Consider the following 5,488-nt stretch of genomic DNA (forward strand, 5'->3'; position numbering starts at 1 on the left):
AGGGGAAGTCGTGGAAGTAGTGACAGACTTCACGTTCCTGGGATCCCAGATCACCGCAGACTGTGACAGCAGCCATGAAGACACCTTGGGTGGAAAGCGATGGCGAACCTAAACAGCATGATAAAAAGTAGAGACATCGCCCTGCCAACAAAAGTCCGCATGGTCAAAGCAATGGTATTCCCAGTAGTCATGTATGGCTGCGAGAGTTGAACTATAAGGAAGGCCGAGCGCCGAAGAATAGATTCTTTTGAACTATGGTGCTGGAGCAGACTCTTGAGAGTCCCTTGGACTGCAAGCAGAACAAATCAGTCAATCTTAAAAGAAATCAACCCTGACTGTTCCCTGGAAGGCCAGATAATGAAACTGAAGCTCAAATACTTTGGCCACCAAATGAGAAGGGAGCACTCACTGGAGAAGACCCTGATGCTGGGAAAGATTGAAGGTCGAAGAAGACGGGGATGGCAAAGGATGAGATGGTTAGACAGTGTCAAAGATGCAACGAACATGAAATTTAGCACACTTCAGAGGACGGCGGAAGACCGGAAGGCCTGGCGGGAGCTGGTCCATGGGGTCGCGAAGAGTCGGACTCGGCTGTGCGACTGAACAACAACAATTATTTGCCATAATGAAGGGGGTGGTGCGCACTCCTCTCCCCACCTCCTGCAAGATTTAGATGGCCCTTCAGCTGATCAGCAGGGAGCACGTGGCCTGCCAATCAGCTGGAGGGCCCTTTAAATCTTGCAGGAAGGAAGCAGAGAGTGCACTGCCATCCCCTGATTCTTCCCTTTAAATGCTTTTGAGAAGAAGCGGGGGGGGGTGGTTACAAGATTAACCCACTCAGGCCAGTCCAGGAATGAGGGGAATCCTGTACTTTTCAGCGCATTAAACAACAAACCACGAGATTGTCTATACCCTCTCTGGTTTTCAGAACAATTTGCCACCAGAATCTCTTCAAGGGTCCCCACCTAACTTTGAGAGCCGAGATTCCAAACTCTCAGTTGGCCTCTGGGACTTAACACAATAATATCACAGGGTAGCTCTTTATGTGGTCAGTGTTAGACACAAGATTTTAGCCTTGGAGCTCAAGTTACAACATCAGAAGCAATTAGAAATAAGAAGGATCTTTATTCAGTACAGAGCACAGCAAACAGACTATGAGATTACAAAATAACAAAGGCTAGGGCAATTTGCCTTAACTACACATTAAAGATACATAGTTACCAATTCAGGAACATCCAACAGTCCACAATAGTCCAAGGGATTTTGAAGGGAAATCCCATCTTTGCACAACCATGTGGTCCAAGTCACAAAGTAGCTCTTTGTGAGTGAAGAGACAGCATTTCAGGTGCAATAAAACAGACAATGACAAGAGGAGGAAGGGAGACCTAAGAGACCCACTCCCATAGGGTTCAATCAATTATACCCCAATTACTAGTCACGATTAGCCGTGGCCATCAGCCAATCGCGAACAGCAGGGGTGTGTGGCCAATTGTTCGTCGCCATGGTTGCTAACATCAGGTTTGTGGGATTGGCGGGAAGTTTGGAGGCCCTGCCTGCAGTCAGATGGCCCAACCTCCAGCTTTCTTCATTGCCTAAGTGAGGAGCCTCGTGTGAGGCCTAGTGTGGAGCCTTAAAAGGTGTGAAGGAATGTGGTATATGGCATGGCTATCAAGTTGCTCCGGCCAAATGGTCAGGCCATTTGGCTTGCAAGAGGAAATAAGACACAGCATGTTATCAGAAAGACATCACAGGAGAAGGCAGGAGACTTTTAGAAATCAATATTTCTATACAGAGTAGGGTTCCCAAGTACTTACCGCGATCCGGCAGGGAAAACATGCTCCCCGGCCGGACCATTCCTCCCTGTAACACACTATGCCATCGCCAGGAAGCGATGCCGGGTGACGCTCTGGCAATGGGACTGAAAACTCGATGGTACCATCGAGTTTCCAGCCCCATTGCCAGAGCATCGCCCGGCGTCACTTCCTGGCGACGGCATGGTGCGGGGCATCTGTTGTCCCCGCAGGAATGATCCTGCGAAGACGTCTGTGTCCCCCGTTGAATCACAGTAAGTACTTGGGAAGCCTGATACAGAGGGGCTTTAAGAAAGGGGGCTGGTCCTTTAAGGAAGGGGCAGAGTCACTAATGTCCCACCATAGCTATGGGCCAGATTGTGGATGAAGTGCAAGCATGGGGAAATGTTCCCTGGAGACATGCCACTCGATGTCAGTGTCTTCAGTATTTGAGATGCAATTGTTTGGTTGCCAGTAAATCTAGAAACATTTCCCAAATGGACAGCTCTGTGACCCATTCTGGGAAATGAAGAGAGGCCTTCAAGACCAGTGTGTGTGTGTGTTGGGGGGGGTGGATATGGGAGTTTTCATTTCCCCTTGGCTTTTGGTGGGTGCAGCAGAGTCCAGTCAAAAGGGGCTGGGCTGGTCATCTGTGCATGTGCAGAGTGGATCATGAAAAACCATAAGGTGAGCCATTTTGTTGACAATGTCGAGATCCAATGTATAGAACTTATTTCTGGTGTTTTAACCCTCAATCCCACAACCCCAAAATCTGCACTAGCAATGGACATACAATTACATCACCAAGGCGATAAAAGCAGGATTCGAGAGGATTGTGCATGCAGTTTATTTCATGCAAGAAGAAACAAATTACTAGGGAATAATTTACTAGTCAGGACTGTTGTTGAGTCAGGGAGCATCAATGCATTCAGGAGAGAATTGGACACGTTTTTTTTTTGAACAAAGCGTGGAGAGCAGACTGTTGTTGAGTCAGGGAGCATCAATGAATTCAGGAGAGAATTGGACACGTTTTTTTGAACAAAGCGTGGAGAGAAGGTTTGGGAGAGAAAATGGGAAAATGGAAATGAGGCAAATAAAAATGTGTAAGCAGGATGAACTCGGCCACCTCTCCTCTTATTTCCCAGGATTTAAAAAAAAATGCGTGTTTGAATTTGCTATTTCAAAGAGAGGCAAAGCAGGTGAGAGCAAAGGAGTGTTCTTGAAGCTCTGTGTCATCAAATTAAAGTCACCTCTTAGGTTATGTCATCTTGCCGTGAGCACACTCAGAATCCAAATGCACATGCAGGATGATCAAAGAAGGAGATGCTTCCTGGGAAAGACACCTTTCATCATCCCGCCAATCAGCAGAAATTGCTCGGTGTTCCGTCAGCTTTGTCTGATTGAACAGACACGAGCACCTCCATCAGAACATTGGCCCATCAAAGTCAGTATTGTCTACTCAGACTGGTGGCAGCTCTCTGAGTTCTCAGGCAGAGGTCTTTCACGTCACATCCTTTTTACTGGAGATGCCACGGATTGAACCTGGGACGTTCTGCATGTCAAGCAGGATGCTCTACCACTGAGCCACACCCTAGGAGGGGACACAATCATCCACACCTCTTTATTGTGCTTCTCTGGTCAAGCTTCTGCTTGTGATGTCCTCTGAGCAGGGGTCTTGTTGTAGAAAAAGAGCTACCGGAGCTCATTAGCATAACTCATTAGCATAACTTATTTGCATATGCCACGCCCCCTGACATCACCGGAAGTGACAGAAGGCCACACCCCCTGACATCACCGGAAGTGTGTCAGAAGGCCCGGCTACTTACCCTCCTGCTTCATCCTCATTCCCAAACGGAATGAGGATCGAAGCAGAGGGCGGGGTAAAGAAGGGGGCGGGGCTTCACCACATGACCGCCCCCCCCCAGAGGTTCTCTTCCGGAGCTCCGTACCTGAGAGCTCCCCCCCGACTAGAGCCCTGCCTCTGAGAATTCTGTGTTCCCCCTTTGGATGAGTGAGAACTTTTTTCAGTCAGTCGTAGAACTAAGGTTGCTTCCATAAGAATATAAGAAGAGGCCTGCTGGATCAGGCCAATGGTCCATCTAGTCCAGCATCCTGTCTTGCACAGTGGTCAACCAGGTCCTCTGGAGGGCCAGCAACAGGGCACAGAGGCCGAGGCCTTCCCCTGATGTTGCCTCCTGGCTCTGGGATTCAGAGGCTTAGTGCCTCTGAATGTGGAGCTTCCTTCCAGTCATCAAAACTTCAGTCTTCTTTGGGGATGATGCTCTGTGCTGCTCTCATTGCAGAGGCAGTCACAGCAACAAGGGAGTTTCTGCATCACGGACCACACCATTCCCTACGGCATCCCCCATACCATTTTTTTAAAATGGTAACAGGTTTATTTAGGAAATTTTTATCCTGCCTGTCCAGAATCCTACCTGAGGTAGCTTGCCACTAAAAAAAAAGTATCAAAAACCACCATAAATTAGGCGGTAGTTCGCCCTCTCCTTTAAAAACCTTTGTTGGACCCGACAGCCCTTAATAACTACTGTCCAGGGTCTAGTCTACCATTCCTGGGCAAGGTGGTAGAGAGGGCAGTGGCATCACAGCTTCAGGTTTTCCTGGATGAGGCTAAGATCCTGGATCCCTTCCAGTCCAGCTTTCGCCCTGCCCGTGGGACTGAGATGGTGCTAGTCGCCCTTGTGTAAGTAAGTAAGTAAATTTATTACAGTCATTGACCAGTACACAGTAAAAGAAGTTGTCCTTGTGAATGACCTTTGGAGACATCTAGATCGAGGCAGATTGGCATTGCTGATTCTTCTTGATCTATCTGCAGCATTCGATATGGTTGACCAGGAGGTGTTAACCCACTGCCTCACCCCCTTGCCTCCGGAAGGTGCTCCTCAGTAAGGTGGGCTTATCCCCTTTCTGGTGCTCTACCATATTACTTTTTCTGTCTGACTTCACCGCAAATGTGTAGAGGGGAGATATAAGCAAATTCCTTATTCAATCAGGTTCTGTGGATGTAATTGAAGTGAAATAGAAACTGTTGAGCACGTACTCTTACACTGTAAATTGTTAAATGACATTCGAGTGGAGTGTATAGAAGCCCCCCTTAGGTTGGTAGCAGGCCAATCAGATAGAATCAAGGTACAATTTCTCCTTGCTTCACGAGATCTGGAGATCATTGAACTGACCGCTAAGTTTCTCCATTGTTTTATAAAACGGAAGAGTAACCCTGATCATATTAATGATTCTTAATTTATAAGTTTAAAAACTTAAGTTTAAAAGTTTGGAATGCCAGTTTATTTTATGATTCAGGCATCTTTTCTATGGTCAAATCTAACTTGTGACAACTTGAGTTAGGCCTGACATAGCCACGACTATCTATTTTATAATTTCTTTTGGATTGTATTATTGGGAAACGCTTTTAATATTTTATGCCAATAAAAGGTATTTGAATTGAATTGACCCACTGCCTCACCAACGCGGGGATAAGGGGGCTTGCCTTGCAGTGGCTGACCTTCTTCCTCCAAGGTCGGGGACAGAGGGTGGCACTTGGGGCAGAGTTATCCCAATGGCACCCACTGGAATGTGGTGTGCCACAAGAAGCAATCCTCTCCCCCATGCTCTTTAACATCTATATGCGCCCCCTCGCCCAGATTATCTGGAGATATGGGGTGGGATGTCACCGGTATGTG

Source organism: Gekko japonicus, unplaced genomic scaffold, assembly GCF_001447785.1.
Source record: "Gekko japonicus isolate JY-2015 unplaced genomic scaffold, Gekko_japonicus_V1.1 scaffold2171, whole genome shotgun sequence".
Taxonomy (NCBI): Eukaryota; Metazoa; Chordata; class Lepidosauria; order Squamata; family Gekkonidae; genus Gekko; species Gekko japonicus.